General features: G+C 42.3%; 1 long non-coding RNA gene across 2 annotated transcripts; it reads left to right on the plus strand.

The window, feature by feature from the left end:
* The first annotated feature begins 2,285 nt into the window (after nucleotides 1-2,285).
* LOC132000716 (uncharacterized) lies at nucleotides 2,286-13,887 on the plus strand. Of its 2 annotated transcripts, none has more exons than XR_009399441.1 (3): nucleotides 2,286-2,591; nucleotides 3,178-3,251; nucleotides 13,293-13,887. It is a non-coding gene; the product is annotated as an uncharacterized LOC132000716 (long non-coding RNA). The 2 variants fall into 2 exon arrangements; XR_009399442.1 differs by lacking the exon at nucleotides 13,293-13,887 and adding an exon at nucleotides 5,843-6,366.
* The last annotated feature ends 11,144 nt before the right edge of the window (nucleotides 13,888-25,031 follow it).

Raw genomic sequence — 25,031 nt, forward strand, 5'->3', positions numbered from 1 at the left:
TGGAATTGCCTTTCTTTGTTCACTTGGATTCCTGTTTGCTCAGTGCTGGGCACGGTAGCTGCCACATGCCCCAAGAGGCATAGCAGCTTGGCATCGGAGTTGGTTGATGAAGGTTAGGGGAAGTCGACAGAAGTGCCTACCCAGGTGAAGCATGTTCCCTGTGGATGAGGAACAACCACTTGGAGATCTGTCCCACACACCTGTCCTTGCTCCGTCACCAAGGCCTAGCTGTAAGCGGAAGAGCAGCCCCGGCCCCCAGTGTGGAAATTTACCTCTGGAGGTAATTAGTGGTCGTTCGCAGGAATTTCTGTGAGAGCCAATTTAATGGTGTGAAGTAATTAAGGCTAAAGGTATATTTTCAGTCATTTGCACAAGCCCTGAAATGTCCCTGGGTCTTGCTAAGGTAAAACATTACTACTGTACCTGCAGATCGTGGTTTCCTGCACTTTCTGTCTCCTTTCCACCCGGCATCCGCTCTGGGGCTCTGCTCCTTCTGGGCATGGCTTACCTCCCACCAAACTCCTTCAGCGCTGCAGTGGTCCCTGTCTGAGGGACTAGCTGTTTGTGTTTCTGTGCACTGGGGCTTGTTCTGGTGTGGGTATTTTCTTTGAGTCGTGGGCATTTTTAGCTGGGTGTGTGGGTGTCTGTGTGCGTGTTTGTTCACACGTGAAAGCAGAAGGTAGGAGCAGCAGGTGCCCAATCATCTGCAGACAGACTCATACAAATTGGGCTCTGCTGGTGTTCTACAGGAGTTCTTCTTGTGACTTTCTCTAGAAGTGTGTTTGAGAGCTTCTTTTTCTTCCACGGCTGGTGGCCCTGTCAGCTCAGTAACACAAGAGCCCCAGGCAAAAAAGTGAGAGGACTGTTGCAGCTCCTCCCCCACCAGTCACCTCCCTGTGTGGATCTTTGAGGGGTCTAAGAAGTAGGTGGTAATCATTGCCTTTGCAGATGAGAAAGCGGAGCTCAAGTTTAAGAGTTCTGGCACAATCAGATCTATTCACATGGTCCTGCATGGTGACAACTCTATGTGAGGAGACTAAAATGAGCGTTCTGTTTCATTAATTTGCCATATTCCTCAGTTCTCTGGCTTTCAGGTATATGGAAGAGAGCAGGGAAACGGCGTGAGAGGCGAGCCCTCACCAAGGAAGGCATTTGTCCCACTGGACTGGCTTGTGGGGTGGCTCACTCCCTGCTCCACCTAATAGTGTTGTGCTCACTGGTAGTGCATGGTGCCCTTCCTACTGTCCCTGGGAGGAAGCAGAGGGTGCACAGGAGTGGGGTGGCCCCAGAAGCTGGGGATGTGGCACTGCTTACTCGGCCCCCTGCTGGAGAACTGCAGCAGTGCAAATGAGCTCCCCTACCTCTGAGTAGTTGAGTTTTGAAAAGACCCCTTCATAAATCTTCATTCATTTACACTGTCAGCAGATACCAACAACATTTCATCACAATGATATCTGATAAACTAAGTTCATTTGGGGTTTAAATGGAACAATTTCTAATTTACTAAGAATGCTGTGAAATAAAATCACATTGGAGAGACTGGATGTTATTGCATGGAGAATTAATTTTTACAAATTAGCAAAAGGTTGATAAAGATATTTCATGTTGACATAATCCTGGGAAAGCCCAGTAGATCTCCCCCAAATTGGGGGACGGAATGGAGGAAATACAATTATGATGTGTTACTTCATTTCAGGGCTTACGTGGTGGGGTATGGATCATAGCATTACTTCTTAAGGACTAACCAGAGTATGCAGTATTTTTTGTAAAACAATGTGGACTAAAACATTTTGAAAGAATCTGTATTTCCAAATGAAAAATAATTGTAGGGGTCTTATGAGGGGTGAGACATGAGAAAATAGAAATTCTAAAACAAATTTACAGATTTTAAAGCTACTCTTTGAAAAAATTGATCCAAAATTTCTCCTAGTCTCCCTTACTTTCCTGCTGTCAACAGGGCCAGCTTTCACTCTGTGAGACCTGTGCAGCTGCCCTGGGCCGGGGCTGGGTCTACTGAAATTCTCAATAATCTTTGGATAGGTGACCCCACATTTCCATGTTGCACTGGGCCCCTCAGATTATGTAGCCGGTCCTGACTGTTGTAGAAAAATCACAGCACTTCCCCAGACGCACTGGGCTCTTGGCCTCAGTCCTTCTTCCTCTCACCCAGTGGCAGGGGCATATCCCTGGCAGGGTGGTGGTTGTGTTCCGTTTAAACGGCCTACACTTTAGTCATTTCCTTTTCCTTTTCTGAGAACTTTCAAAGTACTGAGAGGACAGGGAAACTGTATTTAACACAAGGACTCATTTCCTCAGCAACCACCATCTAGAGCGCACCTACAGTGTGTCCCAAATTGTGCTGAGGCTCGGACGAGGAAATAGGTGCATAAATTGATCATTAGACTACAATAAGCTGGTTACTGTGGGGATTGCGCAGAGTGCAGCAAGCCAGAGAGGAATGTACCATCAAGCCTCAACGGGAAGGTGATTTTTCCTTGGGTGGAAGGTGCTGGCTGGCATTTCAACAGAGGAAGTGGGCGCAGCAACAACCTGCCTCTTGAAACTGGATGGGTATTATAAAGGAGGTGCAGGTAAGAAATGAGGTGAGCGGGAGAGGTCACAGGGAGCCCGGTGTGGCCCACTGAGGAGCCTGAACTTCATTAACGTTTTAAGCAAGGGACTAGGTGATCATCTTGGCCCCTCAAGAGAAGTGTGCTGTGTTGTGGGAAACAAGCTGGGGATGGTGTGGAAGAACACAGGAAGGTCACTTGCAAAGACTTGCTTATTCTGCAAAATCCTTCAGCTCACAAACTCATCTCTTTTGCTTTAAAAAACATTAAATTGTATTTTCTGTGCTGTTTAAAGAACTTGAGCCTTATTGCCACTTTCTTTTCTCTCACCTAGAGCAGTAATTGTTTTTCAAACTCACAAGCCCTTGTATTTAAGAAAAGTCATGGCATCTTAATCTGGTGATAAAATTCTAATGACACATCTAAAGCAAATAGTTTGCAAAGCACACAAAATAGTTTATGGCTAAACATTTTATATTGGAGGGAGTTAATAATAAACGGGGTTAAAAAGAAGGTATGCTATGAGGGTTGTAGAAGCAAAAATTGTCTTCAACATGGCTCTTTAGCTGGTTTACTATAATAGATGCGATTTCTTTTTTGCCTACAGGTGACCACACTCCAACTGTTAACTTTCTGGCTCAGTGCTTAGTTGTGTTTGGCAGCCCATACTGCTAGAAGAAGGTGAGTCTATGATCACAGAGAAGACTAAGAGAAGTTCAGAACTGATTTCCTCACAATATTTAAAGCGCAGAAAATGCAGCTGTTTTACCAAACACACAAGAACTCAGTCTTCCCTTGCAAAATAGCCCCTCAAAGCCCACAGCAATTATGAAGGACCCTGGGATTCCAAAGAACAGGTTGAAAAAGTCCGGCCCAAGCGAAGTGCAGGTCTCCACTGTGGCAGGGAGACAGGGACAGGACTGGGATGACTCTCAGCTCTGAGTGGTTCTTCATACCACACAACGTGTGCACAGCTCTATGCTAGCCACGCTCTTCTTTTCTCCAGTGTTTGCAGCTAGAGTTCAGGGCAGAAGAAATTTGTAAGTCTTGGTGTTAGTCGGTGTCCAATTAGTGTTCAGGATGGACTGTAGTTTTCAAGATTCTTTTCTTTTTTTTTTTCCCCCTGCAGCCCAAGTTCTTTCTGTTAAAGACTCCTAGGAGCCTGTGTTTATTTCTACTCTTTACCAAGCTTCTAGGAACTTTCATTTTCCTCCCTTCCCACACAGAAACCCTCTATGAGCTTCTTTACCGGGGACTCCTGCCCATCCCTGCATATCAATCTGATCCAAGCACTCACGTTCAGCTCTCAGTGATGCTACAGGAGCTCTATACACAGGCTTTTTGGCTCTTGGTTCCCAGCGTCAGATGTAGCCGAGCCAGGCCCTAACCTTGCTAGAGACTGAAACATCACCACTACGTTCAATCCAAACAGCTCAGTACTTAGTTGTGCTTGGCAAACAATACTGCTAGAGGAAGAAGGTGAGTCTATGATCACGGACAGAGATTAAGAGAAGGTTCAGAACTGATTTTCTCACAATATTTAAAGAATGGGAAAATGCACCTATTTCACCAAACACATAAGAACTCAGTCTTCCCTTGCAAAATAGCCCCTCAAAGCCCACAGCAATTATGAAGGACCCTGGGATTCCAAAGAACAGGTTGAAAAAAATCCAGTTTGGTTACAGGGAATCATGGATTACTGTTATTTATTTTGTTCCCCAACTGCAAAAGTTCTCCCAGGCTTTGAAGTTCTTTATCCTAGCTGTTGGTAGTTGTGCTATTAAAAATTTTTACACACACACAGAGATTTATTTATACACATGTATATGTACCTTTAATATACTAAGGTATGTAAATAATTAAATGCCAGTTTTGAAATGTCAACACACTACCATGAAGATTAGTTTGTTTTTTCCTTGTCAATGAAGCTGGAGAATCCCTAGAATTCTCTTCATTCCTGTCATTCTTAGTTTCTATTAATTTCTTTTTTTTTTTTAAGTTTTTATTTATTCATTTAAGTCATCTCTACACCCAATGTGGGACTTGAACTCATAACCTGAGATCAAGAGTTGAAGTCTCTTCTGACTGAGTCAGCCAGGTGCCTCTACATTCATTTCTTCTTCTTCTTCTTCTTCTTTTTTATTTGGTTTTTGTTCTTGTTTTTATTTTTATATTTTTTACTTTTTTTTTTTTACATTCATTTCTTCTTCTTCTTTTTCTTTTTTTTAATTTTGACTTCTACTCTTGCTGCTCTTCAGATTACTCTCCACATAGTAGCCAGACAGATCTTAGAATGTTTAGCTTATATACATCAATCCCTTCCTTAAAAATCTTTAATGGCTTCCCAGTGCAATTCATATAAAATCCAAGATCTTTCATATGGCTTATCTGGCCCCAGGCACCTCTTCAGTTTCACTTCATGCCCTTCTACCCTTACTCACTATGCTCCAACCAAACCATTCTAAGTCCAGTGTCTCCAGTGTGCCAACCGCTTCTTGCTTCTGGCTCACACACTGGTTCCTTGGACTGGCATGTGCTTGACTCTAGCCCCTCCCACTGGCTGATACCTTTACCTCCTTAGGTCCCAGCCTATTTGTTACCTCCTTAGAAAGGTCTTTTCTGATTACCCACCCATCCCAAACACACACACACACACACACACACACCATTTTGTATCACAACATCACACTTGTGCTCCTTATAGCAATTGTTTAGTCTATCTCACCTGCTCCATGAAGTCAAGAGATGCATTTTTCTTATGGATTCACCAGCATCTAGCACAGTGCTTACATTCTAAGAGGAATCTGTAAATACTTTTCAGATGGATGAGAGAAATGAAGGATCCATGTGACTGTTGGTGGTCAGGAAAAATGTCATAGTGGTTGCAGTACATGAGGTGGTCCCTATAATAAAGCTGGGGGTGGAGGACACACAGAGGGACAACACAGATGAGGGAACAGAAGTGGGAATGAACAGGGGAAGGTGATCAGACCAGCTGACATTGAAGGGAACAGCTTCACTACAACAGTCATTTGAGTAATAGAATGAAATAGAAAAGAAAGGGAAAGAAGAATGGTCCCAAAAGCCAAGAAAGGAAATCTCATTTTGATATGGGAAACAGTAGAAACAACTTTTCAGTCTTGATTAGGGGAAATGCATGATAAGATAAGTACTGTATAAAATGGGTCTGGCAGGGGCCTGCAGAATGGCTTAAAGCAAGGGGCAGCCCCAAAGCTGGGAAATCTGACTGGCAGTGTGCACAAATCCTCCAGGGTTGAGGAGGCAAGGCTGCTGGTGATGGAGAGTGAAGCGTCAGTCCAAGAGAGTCCAAGTGAGGGAAGAACCCCCAAGATTTCATCAGATACTGGGGGAAAGAAGAGGGAAGAGTCAAGATGCCAAGATTTTGAGACCAAGAAACTGAAAGAATCATGGAAAGAACCAAGCTCCTGCCCTGCACTCATCCTGGCAGGTGGCCATCCAGTAACAGGAGACCACACTATTAAATGTCATCAGATCTAATATTCAGAAAATTCTCCACACAATGACTCAGGCTTCTTCTAGCTTTTTGTCCATCCCAATTTTGCCCTTATGTGTAAATACAGAATAAGGACAGCCCTTATTTCACATGGCAGCCTCTCAGATATCTGAAAACAGTTATTAGATCTCTCTTAATTTTCTTCTTCCCAGGCTAAATCCTGGGAAGAAGACCCATGAGGTCTAGTTTTGAGTACCCTAACAGCTCCCATAGTTTTATCCTGCTTTATTAGAGTTTACAACCTTCTTGAAAGTATACTGCTAAGAACAAAAGACATTATTTGGTGCCCTCGTATCATCTGATCAGCGCAGAGCACAAGGAGACTGTTGTCTCCTTTTATCAAAACACAATTCTTCTAATAGACCAAAGTTTACCTCTCCTCCTCTTACTATGGGGTTATTTGGAATTTTAGGAAATGAAAACCCCAAGATCTTTCACATGTAAAACAAATCATTGCTCCTAATTCCATAATTTTTTTGCTTATTCCTTATCTTGAATTCAGAATTGTACAATTATTCCTCTTTAATTTCAATACCCATTTTTGATCTATTATTCCAGAATCCTTAGAATCCCTTAGAAATCCAGAATTCTTTAGAAACATCCTTTGCATTGGTTTTCTCTGATTTTTGTACCAAAAGCAAAAGATGTTAAGATTTTCATCCAAGTGATAAAAGGGCCTGGAATAAAATCCTGAAGCTCACAATTAGAGCTACATTTTTAAAACCTATTTGTTTTATTATGGTTAAAAAGATACACAACAAAATTTATAATTTTAATGATTTCAAGTGTATAGTTCTACAGCATTAAGTACATCATTGTCGTGCAACCATCACCACCATCCATCTCCAGGACCCTCTTCATCTTGCAAAACTGAAACTCTATAACCAATAAGCGGTAACTCCCCACTTTCCCCTTCATCCAGCCCTGGCCACCACCATTCTATTCTTTGTCTCCATGAATTTGACTACTCTAAGTACCTCATATAGATGGTAACATATGGTATTTGTCCTTTTACTAGCGGCTTATTTCACTTAACATGATGTCCTCAGGGTTCATCCCTGTGGTAGCACATGTCAGATTCCCTTCCTTTTTCAGGCTTCATAATAGTCCATTGCATGTATTGTATAGCATGCTCTGTTTATCCATTCTGTCTATGGACACTCAGGTTACATCTACTTTCTACTATGGTGAATCATGCTGCTATAAACACAGGTGTACAAATATCTATTTGAATCCCTGCCTTCACTTCTTTTCTAACTTCTTTCCCTTAAATTTCTTATCACCTGTTTAACTTCTTTTCTCTTTTGAATTCCACAGAGGTGGAATTGCTGGATCATTCGGCAATTCTAAGTTTAAATTTTCCCACAGTGGCTGGACCATTATATACTTCCCCTAGCAATGTACAAGGGTTCTACATTGTCCACATCCTTGTCAATACTTGTTATTTTCTGGGTTTTTAATTTTTTAAAAGATTTTATTTTTAAGTAATCTCTATACCCAACATGGGGCTCAAACTTACAACCTCGAGATCAAGAGTCACATGCTCTACTAACTGAGCCAGCCAAGTGCTCCCTGGGTTTTTTTAAATAGCCATCCTTATGGCTGTGAAGTGGTATCTCATCTTGGTTTTGATTTGCATTTCCCTGATGACTAGTGACAGTAAGCATCTTTTCATGTGCTTATGGGCCATTTCTATATCTTCTTTAGAGAAATGTCTGTTTAAGTCCTTTGCCAAATTTTGAATTGCCCATTTTGTTTGTGTGTACATGTGTTTGTGCATTGAATTGTAGGCACTCTTTATATATTCTGGATAGCAATCCCTTACCAGAAATATGATTTGTAAACATTTTTGCCCATTCCATGGGCTGCCTTTTTACTGTCGATAGTATCTTTCAATACACAAAAGTTTAAATTTTCATGAAGTTTAACTAGTATATTTTGTCTTTTATTTCCTCTGCTTTTGGTGTTGTATCCAAGAAATCATTGCCAAATCCAATGTCATGAAGCTTTTTTCTTTTTTTTCCTTTAAATTCAGTTGGCCAACATATAATACATCATTACTTTCAAATGTAGAGTTCAGTAGGTCATCAGTTGCATAACACCCAATGCTCATCACATCACATACCCTCCTTAATGTCTGTCACCCAGTTACCCCATCCCCCACTTACCTCTCCTGCAGCTTCTTTCCCATAGTGGAGTGTCATGCTGTCTCCCTCTCTGATTTCTTCCCATTCCATTTTTCCCTTCCTTCCCCAATGATCCTTTGTGCTGTTTCTTATATTCCTCATTTGAGTGAAATCATATGATAATTGTCTTTCTCTGATTGACTTATTTTGCTCAGCCTAATACCCTCCAGTTCCATCCATGTCGAAGTAAATGGTAAGATTTCATCCTGATGGTAATATTCCATTTTATGTATGTATGTATGTATGTATGTATGTATGTATGTGTATACACACACCGTGCGCGCACACCACATCTTTATCCATTCATCCATCATTGGACATTTTGGCTCTTTCTATTGTTTGGTTACTATGGGCATTGCTGCTATAAACATTAGGGTGCAGGTGCCCCTTTGGATCACTACATTTGTATCTTTGGAGTAAATACCTAGTAGTTCAATTGCTGGGTCTTAATATAGCTCTATTTTTAGCTTCTTGAGGAACCTCTATACTGTTTTCGAGTGGCTGTACTACCTTGTATTCTCACCAACAGTGTAAGAATGTTCCCTTTTCTCTACATCCTCACCAACACTTGTTTCCTGACTTTTTAATTTTAGCCATTCTGACTGGTATGAGGAGGTATCTCATTGTGGTTTTGATTTTTATTTCCCTGATGCTGAGTAATGTTGAGCATTTTTTCATGTGTTTGTTAGCCATTTGGATGTCTTCTTTGCAGAAATGTCTGTTCATGTCTTTTGCCCATTTCTTGACTGGATTATTTGGTTTTGGGGGTGTTGAGTTTGATAAATTCTTTGTAGATCTTGGATACTAGTCCTTTATCTGATATGTCATTTGCAAATATCTCCTCCCATTCCATAGGTTGCCTTTTAATCTTGTTGACTGTTTCCTTTGCTGTGCAAATCTTTTTATCTTGATGAAGTCCTAACAGTTCATTTTTGCCCTTGCTTCCCTTGCCTTTGGTGATGTTTCTAGAAAGGAGTTGCTGTGGCTGAGGTCAAAGAGGCTGCTGCCTGTGTTCTCCTCAAGGATTTTGATGGATTCCTGTCTCACATTGAGGTCTTTCAACTATTTTGAGTCTATTTTTTTTTTTAAAGATTTTATTTATTTATCAGAGAGAGAGGGGGGCAGAGAGCAAGCACAGGCAGACAGAATGGCAGGTAGAGGCAGAGGGAGAAGCAGGCTCCCTGCCGAGCAAGGAGCTCGATGTGGGACTCGATCCCAGGACGCTGGGATCATAACCTGAGCCGAAGGCAGCTGCTTAACCAACTGAGCCACCCAGGCGTCCCATTGAGTCTATTTTTTGTGTGTGGTATAAGGAAATGGTCCAGTTTCTGCATGTGGCTGTCCAATTTTCCCAAAACCATTTGTTGAAGAGATTGTCTTTTCTCCATTGGACATTCTTTCTTGCTTTGTTAAAGATTAGTTGACCATAGAGTTGAGAGTCCATTTCTGGGCGCTCTATTCTGTTCCATTGATCTATGTGTCTGTTTTTGTGCCAGCACCAGACTGTCTTGATGACTACGGCTTTGTAATAGAGCTTGAAGTCTGGTGCTGTGATGCCACCAACTTTTGTTTTCTTTTTCAACTTTGTTCTATTCAGGGTCTTTTCTGGTTCCATGTAAAATTTAGGATTATTCGTTTCATTTCTTTGAAAAAAAATTGATGGTATTTTGATAGGGATAGCATTAAATGCATAGATTACTTCAGGCAGCATAGACATTTTCACAGTATTTGTTCTTCCAATCCATGAGCATGGAATGCTTTTCCATTTCTTTGTGTCTTCCTCAATTTCTTTCATGAGTACTTTATAGTTTTCTGAGTACAGATTCTTTGCCTCTTTGGATAGATTTATTCCTAGGCATCTTAATGGTTTTGGGCGCAGTTGGAAATGTGATCGATTCCTTAATTTCCTCTTTCTTCTGTCTCATTGTTAGTGTGCAGAAATGCAACTGATTTATGCATGTTGATTTTATATCCTGCCATGTTGCTAAATTCCTGTAGGAGTTCTAGCAATTTTGGGGTGGTATCTTGGGTTTTCCACATGAAGTATCATATCATCTGCAAAGAGTGAGAGTTTGACTTCTTTGCCAATTTGGATGCTTTTTATTTCTTTTTGTTGTCTGATTGCTGATGCTGGGATTTCTAGTACTACGTCGAGCAACAGTGGTGAGAGTGAGCATGCCTGTCATGTTACTGACCTTAAGGAAAAAGCTCTCAGTTTTCTGAAAATATCTGGGGGTCAATGATGTCTCAGTTGGTTAAGTACTGCCTTTGGTTCTGGTCATTATCCCAAAGTCCTGGGATTGAGCCCTGCATTGGGAGCCTCAGCAGAAGCCTGCTTCTCCCTCTCCTGCTTCCCCTGCTTGTGCTCCGTCAGATAAATAAAATATTTTTTAAAAGGGGAATAATAGTCGCTGTGGGCTTTTCATACTTGGCTTTTATGATATTGAGGTATATTCCCTCTATCCCTATGCTGAGCAGAGTTTTAATCAAGAAAGGATGCTATATTTTGTCAAATGCATTTTCTGCATCAATTGAGAGGATCATATGGGTCTTGTCCTTTTATGTGACATATCATGTTGATTGATTTGTGAATATTGAACCACCCTTGCAGCCCAGGGATAAATCCCACTTAGTCATGATGAATAATCTTTTTAATGTACTGTTGGATCCCACTGGCTAGTATCTTGGGGAGAATTTTCACATCCATGTTCATCAGAAATATTGGTTGGTCTGTAATTCTCCTTTTTGGTGGGGTCTTTGCTTTTGGGCCAAGGTAATGCTGGCTTCACAGAATGAGTTTGGAAGTCTTCCTTCCATTTCTATTTTTTTGAAACAGCTTCAGAAGTATAGATATTAGTTCTTTAAATGTTTGGTAGAGTTCCCCTGGGAAGCCATCTGGCCCTGGGCTCTTGTTTGTTGGGAGATTTTTGATGACTGCTTCAATTTCCTTGCTGGTTATGGGTCTGTTCAGGTTTTCTACTTCTTCCTGAAGTAGAATATATATATAGAAATATGAATATGTTCTTCATATTTTTAGGAATGCACCCATTTCCATTTCTACCTAACTTGTTGGCATATACTTGCTGATAATATTCTGTTATAATTGTATTTCCTTGGTGTTGGTCATGATCTCTCCTCTTTCATTCATAATTTTATTAATGTGGATCCTTTCTCTTTTCTTTTTGATAAGTCTAGCTAGTGGGTTATCTAATTCTTTCAAAGAACTAGCTCTTAATTTCATTGATCTGTTCTACTGTTCTTTTGGTTTCTATTTAATTGATTTCTGCCCTGATCTTTTATTTCCCAACTCCTGCTTGGTTTACACTTTACACTTTATTTCCTGTTGTTTCTCCAGCTCCTATAGGTGTAAGGTTCAGTTGTGTATTTGAGACCTTTCTTGTTTCTTGAAAGGCTTGTTACATATTTCCCTCTCAGGGCTGCTTTTGCTGCATCCCAAAGGTTTTGAAGAGTTGTTTTCATTTGTTTCTATGAATTTTTAAAATTCCTTAATTTCCTGGTTGACCCATCCATTCTTTTTTTAAGTTTTTTTTTTTTTTTTTTTTGAGAGAGAGATCACAAGTAGGCAGAGAGGCAGGAAGAGAGAGGGGGGAAGCAGGCTCCGTGCTGAGCAGAGAGCCCAATGCAGGGCTCAATCCCAGGACCCTGAGATCATGACCGGAGCCAAAGGCAGAGGCTTAACGCACTGAGCCACCCAGGCACCCCGACCCATTCATTCTTTAGCAGGATGCTCTTTAACCTCCAAGTATTTGAGTTCCTTCCAAATTTCCTCTTGTGACTGAATTCAAATTTCAAAGCACTGTGGTCTCAAAATATGCAGGGAATAATCCCTATCTTTTGGTATGAGTTGAGACCTGATTTGTGACACAGTATGTGATCGATTATGGAAAATGTTCCATGTGCAATATTTTTATTGATTTTGAGGGAGGGTTCTCTGTGCCTCCTGGACTTGAATGCTTGTCCCCTTCCCCAGATTAGGGAAGTTCTCAGCTATGATTTGCTCAAATATAACTTCATCCCTCTCTCTCTCTCTCTCTTTCCTTTTCCTCTGGGACCCCAATTATTTTAATATTGTTTTGCTTTATAGTAGCACTGATCTCTCAAAGCCTCCCCTCATGACCCAGTAGTTGTTTTTCTCTCAATCACTTTTGTGTGAGCCAAACTCTGCAGACTCCTGCAGTTTGCACCCGTGTGGATCCTCTGAAGGGAAGGAGGGGAGTCATTGCAGCTCTGCTGCTTGCTGCCCAACCCCCACCCCTACCCCCCCACCCCGTCACCCAATCATTCTGGGATTCAGTTTCTGGCAAGAGCCCATTCCCAGGCTCACGGATTATAGCCAGTTTCCCCACTCCAATATTTGGGGACTCTGCTGCACTTAGGCACCCCTGTTCTTTCTGTGATCCTGGAGATCCTGAACCCACACTGTCCCACCTAGGATTCTGGTCCACCTCACCATCTGAGCACCTTTCAAGCAGGGAGGTCCCTCATTGGAGCAGACTTTTAAAAGTTCTGATTTTGTGCTCCACTCCTCTATCACTTTCCAGTAGGCAGGCTTATGGAGGCTCCCTCCCCCTGTGGTTTATCTTCCTATATATCCCCTCAGATCCATGCCTCCATACTTCCTACCCAGCAAAAAAATGGGTCGCTTTTCTATTTGTAGAATCGAAGCAATTCTTTTCTTAGATCTCAGGTTGAATTCACAGGTGTTCAGAATTATTTGATAGATAACTAGCTGAATTCAAGGGACCAGATGAAATACAAGTCACCTATTCTTATGCTATCTTCCCTCCTCTCCATTAAGCTTTTCTTCATGTTTTTGTCTAAGAGTTTTATAGTTAGAGCTAATCTTTAGATTGACATCAATTCAATAATTTATCAATTTTGAAATGCACTTTTGCAATCATTTATATGTTTATTATCACCCGGTTCACATTTTACATCTATGTATTAAGTAACTAATTCTTTTATTTATTTTTTTGTCAGAATGTACAAAGCCAGGAATTATGGGTATAGCAGCAAACTGGTCAGGCATGGTTGCATCCTGTTCTCACCAGTTCATAGTCTACTAAAGAAGTCAGACACTGAACAAGTGATTACAAAGAAAGGCATGATACGACTAAAGGAAAAGAATTTGCCAACATGAAGACTGAGAAACATAAACTAACTGGAATGACTTTTATCAAATTTCTTGGGAATATTTGATCCATTGGTCTATTAACCTAAACAGAAAAGAGATAGTTTCACTAACTGTTGATTCCTAATGCTGGCTACAGCTTTCCTTCCTAAGTGCTCACAGACTTTACTTATTTAAGAGTCCACTCTAGATGCTACTGGGAAAAAGAGCTCTCGGTATTCAGAATTTGGAGTCTCTCATTTTATGGTTTTTAAAACACTAGGACCACATATGCCTTTGTATTTTGGCTCTCTGACACTAAAAATCCCAAAACATCTTAACTTCTACACTATTCTCTGAAGTAACATGTAGAGCTTCTTTCTCTACCTCAAGGCGTTATGTATGTGTACATGAAGATCTGACCTCATGAACAGCAACCAGGAGCTATGTGCTCATCTGTCTAAGGTTTTCAGCCATCTCAACAGTGTTTGGTCTTTTTTGACTTGAAGACTGGTTCCCTTCTTAGGAAAGACTTATTAGGGAAGAGAGAAGGATCTAGACTTAAATGGTTTCATTTTGTTGCTCTTAAGTCCTTTTCCCCAGACACTGGGCCTGTTTCTTTCTTCTTATATTCTCAGAATGTAGCTCAGAGGCCCTTTTCCTCTGCTGCACCTCATCCAAGCCTCTGGTATAATGGGGAAAACACTGGGGAAGTTGGGAAGCCAGTGCTCATCGGAGCTGAGGAAGTGCTAACTATGAAGGGATGATGTAGCATCTATGTGCAGAGAGCTGGACATAAGGGCAGGGGAGTGAGAGTTTTGGAATAGCTATGGAAATGTGAATTCCTCTACCTGCAGACAAGTATGGATTACCTCTCCATGGAAGTGAGAGAAGAGAGAACTAAGTGGAGAGATGGAACTAAGTCATGAAGGACTGGCACAGTCCGAAGGGGTGGAAGAAGTTCCAACAAAAGAAACTGAAATTCATAGCATGCGAAGAAACCTTAGAAATGACCCTAGCCCACCTCTCTCATGTAACTGTTGGGTAACTGGTTGTCCAGATAAAGAATCAGTCACTGGGGTAGTTACAGAAGTATAGAGTCACACAAATCCTGAGGGGGTGGGAGAATGGCTTTCAAGAAATAGGAGGTGGTCCACAGGGTCAAATGCTACTGAGAAATCAAGGATGGTGAGGACACTAACAATGGTTCTCAAAATTGATCAATGGCTCTTTGGTCTCCTGGGGGCCATTTTTGGTAAAGAAATAGAAGGCAGATTGCCAGGGGAAAGGATCCGGGTATGAAAAAGACAAGGAGACACTGAATTAAACTCACTCAGTAGGTCTGACAGTACTCGGCAAGAGAAAGGATGACAGTTAAAAGGAAAACAAAGTTTGAAATAATGGAAATAGTATTATTTTAGGACCAGAAGAAAGAAACCAACTGAATGGGAGGGATTGAGGATACAAGAGAACTCATGCCATCCTTGGCAGCAAGATAATAAGAAGCAGGTAAAGAACCAGAGCACAGGTGGAGGTAGCTTTGGAGAAAGGAAGATACCAAAAGGAAGGAGGTACCACATACGCTGAAGGAGACAAAGCAAAGGGAAAGCAACATCCCAGAGGACAGATGTGAGGACCTGGGAAGAAAAGCTGACCCGAAGGTCAAAGGTGGATTGAGTCCTGCCTCTGCCTCTTGCTGGATCATTGACTTTGATCTCTCTGTAAAGAGATGTAAAGCCAGCTGCTTTACATTTCAGTGTCACAGAGTTTCTGTGAGACCGATATCAGATAACATATGTGCATACACCCAGTACAACCTGAGTTATCAGAGCATTTTTGAGATTTACCCGATGGCTTGCAATGCAGAGATCTGAAATGGCTGTTCTAGAGAGTAAATTCCAAAGCTTCACAGATGTGCTGACTGGGCAGTAAGAAGGTTCTAGCTGCAGCTGGAAACTGTTCGTTCTTTCAGAAGGGAGACTCAGGGAGCCCTCTCACTTCTCTCCTGAGCATTGAAAGGTAGCACAAGAAAACCTTAGAGAAAACTGCACCAGAATGGAATTGTAAAATGGGATGATGGTAGCAGCCCCAAGAAGCTGTTTTCAAGAGCTGCTACTACTCCCTGGCGCCTTCAAGCGTGGTGGACTTTATGGCCCAACATGGTGGACTTTAAAGGGTAATAGTGAGGTCACCAGATTCCCAGGCACTTCCCTCTTCCTTCTTTAAAGTTCGGAATCATTAAATTAGAGGACCAAACCTCATCCCTGACCACATGAAAAGAAAAATGAGGCCTGCCTCTGACTGTTCACAGGGAATGAAAGATGCTATGGAATCACAGAGCCGTAGATTCTCAGGGTGGGGAGAGATTTTAAAAGCCATTAATTCCAGACCCCCGGATAGTGTCTGAACCTTTACAATACTCTAGCTAAATGCCAGTGTAAGCTCAAAATGCTTCCACGACAGGAATCTTCTGAGGGAAGCCCAAATCCATGGCCAGCTCAGATTCTTTCACAGATTTTCCTTATATTGACCTAAAGTCTCTACGTCCCCGTAGCCTACATACTGGTCTGAGTGCAGTCCTCAGAGCCCACATAAATAAAATATCTGATATGGTCTCAGCCCCTTTGATCCCTCCCCCTTGATGGTCCTTCTCCAGCTGGCACGTTTAGTTCTGATCACAAGTCTGGCTCCCAGATCTGAGCAGAGTTCTCTGAGCTGTTGCAGAATGGAACCGGACCATCACCTCCTTCATTTCAGGTACCACAGCACATTTAGAATTGAGGAACACATCATACTGTTGATTCACACTGAACGAATTGCTCACAACAACCCTTATCCAGTTGTGGGCAACTGATTTTGAGATCAAGAACTTTGTATTTATTCCCAGTAAGTTTTGTCTCATATTTGACCAGGATTAAAAAAAAAAATACTAGCATGGACATATTGAATAGACGTATCATTTATTCACTCATTCATTTAGTCACTTAATAAGCTATGCCTCCTGGTTTTATGTCTTTAGTAAGTATATCCAGCCTGTACTCTCTGGTTATTCTGTTGTATTTTTCCTCAAACTACTGAAAAACATCCAAATGGGGAGAGGTCTACCATACAACACAAAACACTTCCCTGAAACACGACTACTGAATTAGTTACTTTATTAATTCAGCAAATACATTCAATAAATCGGTACTGAGACTCTACTATGTGCCAAGTCATGATCTACACGCTGGAGAAATGTCCAGCAGTGAACAAACCAGACAAGGTTCTTGCTGATTACAGAGGGAGAAACACAGGATATGAAAAACAAAAACAAAAAATAGTAATAGCTGACATTAACTATGTGCCAGCCTTTGTTCAAAACATGTACATGTTTGCTCTTCACAAATTCTTGTGAGGTAAAACTATTATTCCCATTTTCTAAATTAAGTATACTGAGACACAGAGGAGTTAAGCCACTTGCTCAAGATCACACAGATCCCAAAAGATGGAACATCAACCTAAGCAGTCTGGCTGCAGAGCCTGTGTGTGAACTATCAGGCTTCTGTTGTGTCTCTACAAAAGTAAACGCTAAATTAAACATATACATAAACACTAACGAAATATCCACATGACAGACACTCACATTTAAGGTAAAGTCTGAATGACAAGCAGGAGTCAATGTCTCAAGATCTGAGGGGGTAACAAGAGGCAGGGGATGAGGTTGGAGGGGTGGACAGGGGTCCTGTCATGTAGGACCTTGTAGATTAGGTAATACTAAAGAGCTGGGCTTTAGGAATTCAACCAGTTATGAATACATCTTGTTTCAGTATCCAACCTACACATACCCATCTTAACCACAAATGTACTGTGAATGATACCCTTTCCCTACTGCCTGATACAGGACTCCCTCTTCATACTCTGAGGAGGTCCCTTCCAGCTGTCACCATCACCGTGGCACCACAAGACACACTCTGGATGCACAATCGGGACTCAAAATCCCGTACAGCTCCTCCATGCTATAAGACCTTGGCCGAGTCACAGCCTCTCGGCTCTTTCAGTTTCCAGGGATTTTTCCCATTGCTCTCTAATGTTACCTCACTCCCAGAACAGAACCACTAAGGTCTTAGAGCATCTGGGGACACTCTGGCTTAGGGAGCACTCACTCAACCTTTCTCCTCCCTGAGCTCTTCCATCCTCATCTCCACAAGGCCCAGATAAGCCATATCTAACTTTATGCATCTGGCTTGAGTTACTAACAGCCCCAGGGACTGCTCTCTCATCTCCCAGAAGCCCTGTTGGTTTGACCCCATCAAGTTCTACTTACCCAAGTGTTATACAACCCTCCCCTTAATTACACACTCAATCAGTTCCTTCCAAGCTCAGCAATTTGTGGTTTCTGGACATCCCCCGGCTGTTTCTCTGGAGCTAGCTCCCAGACTGGACCTTGGCAAGCCTCTGAAGCACCAACTGGGTTTCTAAGGCCACAGTGCCCAGACTTGAAAGCCTTGCTGCTATTTCACACTCTATTTCCTTCCAAATTAATTCTCTGATGAATACTGTCCTTTGCCGTGATTCAGTGCAGGCCATTTCCTTACATCTCTCCTTTACCTTTGAGACTTTTAATCTCTCTCAAATCCAGATTTTCCTCTGCGGAAAGCCTGCTTCAGAGAAAAATGTCCTGCTTTCCCAGCCGGTATAAACAGCCCCACCAGCACTGGCCCCAGCCTCAGGGCATTTGTCCTTTCCTGGCTCACCTAGGTCGTCCCTTTGATTTCAAAGCACATGCCTGCCTTCTCTAAACATCTCAGCACCACACATTGTGACATAAACTTCCAGGCATATAGTGAGCCATGAATTCTAGTTTCTTTAAGGCCCAAACACATGAAGATGCAGATTCAAAGTTGGAAGCTGGAAGCTCATATTTCAAAAGCCAGGTAGAAAAAAAGGAGTCCTGGGAAGACCCGCTGTTTATTGAGAATAGTGCATTTTAGTTCTCTTTCCACCAACCCATAGACAGGAACCAGGTTCCTAGAGGCTGGCAGGATGGACTGGGAGGGTCAGGACTGTGAGGCCACTCCCCTGGGCCACTAGAGGGCAGGGTCTGAACAGAGCACACAGCCCTCTTCCTGAAGTACTCCCCAGCCAGGCAGAGGGACTCCCACTTTCTCTAGCAGCCCCAGGGTACCCAGGGAACCACAGCTTTAGTGCCAGGGTTGAAGAATGACACTTCCCTGGCATACAGTGAACAAAATAGTTGCTCTTAACTCCTCCCAGCCTCCTCTACAGATAGATGGGCAGCGCCCTGGAGGATTCCAGCTGAGGAGGAGTGTCAGGTACCACTTGCAAAGACCTGAGCTGCTTATAATAAATACAAACAGGTCAGCATGCTAGGTCCTGGTGCTCTGAGGACTAGGGGTAGGACGGTACGAGGACTCTTTCTCTTCCTTCTTCTCTGTAGGTGGGCCCTTCAGAGTTTTGAACACCTAGCTGTCGTTTGAACCATCTACATGAAACTATTAAAGGGGACTCATACATAACAGTGACTGGCCTTGTCTAAAGACAGTTATTTCATTCCAGTGCCTGCCAGAGCCAAGAGCTTTGTAAGTAAGAGAATGCATGTGGCCCTCGGGAGGATCTGTCAGGTAAATTCCCGCTGAAGTAAATCTACCCAAGCAAGCCCCGGTATGTGGGAGAAGAGTGACCCCTTTACTCTATCTTGGGAGCCCCTAACTTTGGCCATCCCAGGAGAGACCCACTCTACAAATCCTTTTAATCTTAATAGCACAGTACTCATTTTAAAAACATTACGAGAAAGGAGTCAAGGCCAAAGCCAATGAAGCACTTTTCAGACCCATCCTCAGGACAGATTGTCAAGTAGACAAATATTAACATCCCTGTGTAAAAGCTGGGAAAACAGAAGTTCAGAGAAGTTAAGTGGCTTGCCCACAGCCACATTACTGGTGAGCCCAAGGGAGCCAAGGTTCCGCTGTACACACAGGCACACTCGCCCTGGTGAGGGGTAAGAGAGGAGGCAGTCTGCAGAGAAGAAAGCTGGAAAGTGCTCTCCCAAAGTTCCCCACCAGGTGAGGAAACCTGTCACAGCTCCATCTACTCGGCAGAGATAGCAAAAGGGCACAAAAGACTCTTTGAAGTCCCTTACATTTACTCGATTATTTCTCACAACACCCCTAATTAATAGGTATAATCATCTCCATTTTACATGAGAGGAAAAACAGGCTCAGAAAACCCTGTCGGGGTTTCTGCACAAAGTAGTGCCAGAATTGGAACCCAGCAGAAGCCTGCGAGTTTTCCTTTACTCCATGCTTCCCCCTGGTGGTAAGTGGGGAAGAGTGCACACGAGCCACCTTTGGGCCAGGCAAAGGGAGCTCAGAAACCATTCAATAAATCTTTTCGGAAGCCCACTTTGTACCATGTCTTATACTTGGCTCTAGGAACACAAGAATAAACCAGACAGACAGCTCTCTACTGAGAGACCAGCAGAAAAACGAGAAGCATCTAGATGAGCAGGGATTAGATAGGCAAAGGCAGTGTGTCAGGGGTTGGAGGAATGGAACAATATGCACCAGAAGCCAGAGGAGCGGGACTGGCTTTTCCTAAAACAGTTCAGTCTGGCCAGGGTGTGAGGGATGAGGTTGGAGAGGTAAGCAGGGGCCAGGTCTAACAGAGAAACAAAAGGCAAGAAAGGATATGACTTATTAGGAAGCCACCAAGTAACCCAGGAGGATGATTATGGGCCCCAGGATAGTCGTGAAAGAGGGGATTATTCATTTATTCCACAAATGTTTTTTGAGTGCTAGCATGTGCTAGGCACTATTGATGCTGCAGGCACATCTTTACAAGGTGAAGTCTGTCTTTTAAGGAGCTTGCATTCTAGTCATGAAGATAAATACATAGATGTGTAATATCAAGTACTGATAAATACCATCAGAGGAAAAAAACCAACAGAACAAGGCGTATTGGTTGATTAGGGCTGCCATAACAAAATACTACAAATCAGGTGGCTTAAACCACAGAAATGTATTTCCTCACAGTTCTGAAGGCTAAACATGTGAGATTATGGTGTCAACAGAGTGGGTCTCTTCTGAGGCCTCTCTCCTTTGCTTATGGAAAGCCACCTTCTCCCTGTGTCTTCTCGTGGTCTTCCCTCTGTGTCGGTGTCCTAATTTTCCCTCATGAGGATTCTCCTAAGTCACTGGATTGGGGCCCACACATATGATTTCTTCTTACCTTAATTACCTCTTTAAAAGCCCTATCTCCACACATAGTCACATTGAGGTACTGGGAGTTAGGACTTTAACATATCAGTTTTGAGAGGACATAATTCAGCCTGCAACACAAGGTGACAGAGTATAACTAAGGCTGCAGGTAGAGGGAAGACAAGGGTCTGGAATATTTTACATAGGATAATATGTAAGGATTGTATGGGATAGGATAGGATAGGATAGGATAATATGGGAGGGCCTCTCTGAGATGGCACTGAGCTGAGCTATGAATGAAGAGAGAAAGCTAAGGTCTAGGAGAGCATTCCAAGGAGAAGGAACAGCTTGTGCAAAAGTCCTGAGCTGAGGTGAGGACATGACGCATGGCTATGTGGCATACAAGAACAGCAAGATGGCTAGTGCAGCTGGAGGACAGAAGACCTAGAAGAGGATGTCATAAGGCCTTGACAACTGGCTCTTTCTTTGAGATAGGAAGCCAGGGGTGAATTCTGAGCAGGAGAGTGACATGATCTGACAGCACTTTAGAAGTACCTATGCTGAGAATAAGTTGGGGAAGAAGGGAAGGGCAGAAATAGTGAGACTTTGAAAAGGAGAGAGATGACACTGAGACTAAGTAGCAATGGAAGTCTCAAGGCAAGGGTAATTCCCAAGTTCTTAGCCCAAGCAACTGTATGAAAGACAGTCCCATTTACCTAGCTGGGGAAGCCTGTGGGACAAAGTAGGTTTGTAGAGGCAGGAGAATTAAGAGGTTATTGTGGACAGTGGCAAGTTTAAAATGAAATTATCTTAACTACCCATGTAGAGATGTTGAGTAGACAGTTGAAATAAGACTAGAATTCAAGAGAAAAGTCCAGACGGAAGGTAAAAATTTAGGAGCTATTGTGTAAAAATATTTTAAACTATGGAACAACTTGAAAAAATACCCGAGGGGAAAAAAGGCAGTATCTGCAACATGCAGCAAAATAAAACTGGACCACCTTCTTACACACCATACACAAAAATGAATAAAAAATGAATAAAGACCGAAATGTGAGACAGGAAACTGTTAAAATCTTAGAAGAAAACACAGACAGAAACCTCTCTGACCTCAGCCATAGCAATTCTAACTAGACACGTCACCGGAGGCAAGGCAAAATGAACTGTTGGGACTTCATCAAGATAAAAAACTTCTACACAAATAATTTTTTTTTTTTTTAAAGAAAAAGTTTATACACAGTGAAGGAAACAATCAACAAAACTAAAAGGCTGCCTACAGAATGGGAAAAGATACTTGCAAGTGACATATCTGATAAAGGGTTAGTATCCCAAATCTATAAAGAACTTATCAAACAACACCCAAAAAACAAGTAATCCCATTAAGAAATGGTCAGACAATATGAATAGACACCTTTCCAAAGACATTCAGATAGCTAACAGACAAAGAGATGCTCAAAATCACTCATCATAAGGGAAATACAAATCAAAACCACGAGATACCACCTCAAACCTGTCACAATGGCTAAAATTAACAACACAGAAAACAACAGGGGTTGGCAAGGATACAAAGGGGAACCCTCATGCACTGTTGGTGGGAACGCTAACTGGTGCAGCCATCCTAGAGAACGGTATGGAGGTTCCTCAAAGAGTTAAAAATAGAACTACTCTACCACCCAGCAATTGCACTACTAGGAGTTTACCCAAAGGACATAAATACAGATTCGAAGGGGTACATGCACCCCGATCTTTATAGCAGCGTTATTAACAATAGCCAAACTATAGAGAGAGCCCAACTGTTCACTGTTGAAAGGATAAAGAAGATGTGGTATGTATATACAATAGAATATTACCCGCTATCAAAAAAAAAAAGAAATCTTGTCATTTGCAATGACATGGATAGCGCTAGAAAGTATTATACTAAGTGAAGTAAGTCATTCAGACAATGACAAATACATGTGATCACGCATACATAAAATTCAAGAAAAAACATGAACACAGAGGAAAAAAAAAAAGGAGAGAAGGGAAAGAAACTATAAGATACTCTTAACAATAGAGAGAACAAACTGAGGGTTGATGAAGGGAGGTGGGTGGGGGATGGGCTAAAAGGGTGATGGGCATTAAGAAAGGGTACCGTGATGAGCACCGAGTATTGTATGTAAGTGATAAATCCCTGAATTCTACTCTAGAAACCAATAGTGCGCTGCATGCTCACTAACTCAAAATTCACATATAAAAACAATAAAAACAAATGAACAAATAAAAAGCAGAATCAGACCCTTTAAAAAAATGAACTATGGAACTGCTTGAGACGACAGTACAGAAGAAAAGGTAGAGAAAAGATCCAAGGACTGAGCCCTGAGATACTCCTACATTCAGAGATAAGGAAAAGGCAGATTCAGCAAAAATTAAGAAGTTGAGAATTTGGAAGAAAACCACGAAAGTATTTGTCATGGAAGCCAAATGAAGAAAATACTCCATGACTGCTGATGAGAAGCTGAGTAAGACTGGAAATTGGCTATTGGATTTAGCACTCAGAGGTCGCTGATGATGTTGACAAAAGCTGTTTCCATGGAGTGGTAGGGTGAATACTTAATCACAGCTGGTTCTAAAGAGAAAGGGAAGGGAATCGAAGATGGCAAGTATAAACGACTCTTCTGGTAAGTTTTGCTGTGAAGGGGAAAGAAAGTAGCAAAGAGTTCAAAGATGTGGGAAAAAGTGTTAAGACAAGAGATTTTTACTGTATATATGTATGCTAATGGGAATAATTAGGGTAGGAAGATTAAAGTAACTGCAGAAAAAAAGATAATTGTAGGAGTCAGTGCAAAGCTGAAGGTTGGTCTTAGGTGGGAGTAGGGATGGTTCATTCTTAGTAACAGGAAGGAGGGTCTTATGGGTTAAGAGATTTGGTAGTCAGGAGTGAGGAGATACGGGATCTTCTGATTGCTTTCACTTTCTTAGTGAAATAAGAAACAATAGTAATTAGAGTGAGGATGGGGGAGAGGACAACAGTGCTCAAAGATGGAAAGATGCGGAGACTGAAACAGTAAACAGGAGAGACTTCTAGAACTTAACTGATTAGACACAGGAAAATGTGAGAAGAAAAACACAAGGATGGGTTTCTGGTTTAGCAACTGAGCAGATGGTGGAGGTGTCTCTCATTCAGATTGGAGGAGCAGGTCTGAGAGGAAAGAGGGGTTTGATTCTGATGGGGAAAATTTGGTGTCTCTGGGACATTCAAGTGGTCATAAGGTCATGAAGCTCAGATGAGAAAACATCAGCTAGAGAAGAAGGTCTGGGAGTCATCAACATGAAGATAGTTGGAAGTGGAAAGGTTTTTTGATTGCTCTTTTCCCTAAGAGACTGGTGATCTGAGATCAGAGCAAGTCTGAAAGAGCTTCTGGGGAAGAACGACAAAACTGATAAGGATCAGGAAATAGCGGGGCTCATCAGGAACCTTAGGAGGCCCAGTGAAATGTGTGGAGTACTTATTTTGAGAGTGGTTCCAGCCCACCACCGCGGAGGCCTCATCCTCACTCCAGACAGCCATGAGAAGCCAAATTGTCTGCCGTATCTTCCAGCTGGGTCCTCACTGCAGAGCTCATCTCACTGACCAGCAATGCCCCCTAACCTTCAAGCTCACCTTCTACCTATACACAACACCCTATCCTTGCTTACCTGGTTAACTCCTACTCACCTTTCCTACTCAGATCAGGATGGAATTTCCCTAGAAGACTTTTTTTTTTTAAATGATTTTATTTATTTATTTGGGAGAGAGAGAGAGCATGAGAGGAGAGAGGTCAGCAGGAGAAGCAGACTCCCTGCCGAGCAGGGAGTCTGATGTGGGACTCGATCCCAGGACTCCAGGATCATAATCCGAGCGGAAGGCAGTCGCCCAACCAACTGAGCCACCCAGGCGCACCCCTAGAAGCCTTTCTAAACTGCTCCCCCCTACCTCACACTGGCTCCTGCCGGCTGGGGCTGGGGGGTAATCTCTGTACCCAAATAACCCCTGATGCACCTTATCACAGAATAAAACATACTGCAACTGCATTGTCATCACTGACTTATCTGCCTCTCCCACAAGGCTGAAACAGCTTGGCAGAACCTTTTCATTTTTATAATGTCCACTACTTAGTAGGTGCTCAACATATGTTTGTGAAATGAAGACAGGAAAAAAAGAACTTAAGTCCCAGAAGCAACACAATTCTGCAAGGTCCTGATGGCCCCAGCCTGCAGCACAGCAGAGGCTTCCGGGCATGGAAATCAAGCCACAAAATAGGAAATGTCCCTTTGGTCTCAGCACCTCTCTTCCTCTCAAGAAGAGACCTTGGTATAACCACAGCAAGGAAATACAACCCTTGTTAAAATACATTAACCCTTGTTCCTGTCTTCCCCAAACATGACAGCCAGAAG

The sequence above is a fragment of the Mustela nigripes genome, chromosome 14 (assembly GCF_022355385.1).
Source record: "Mustela nigripes isolate SB6536 chromosome 14, MUSNIG.SB6536, whole genome shotgun sequence".
Taxonomy (NCBI): Eukaryota; Metazoa; Chordata; class Mammalia; order Carnivora; family Mustelidae; genus Mustela; species Mustela nigripes.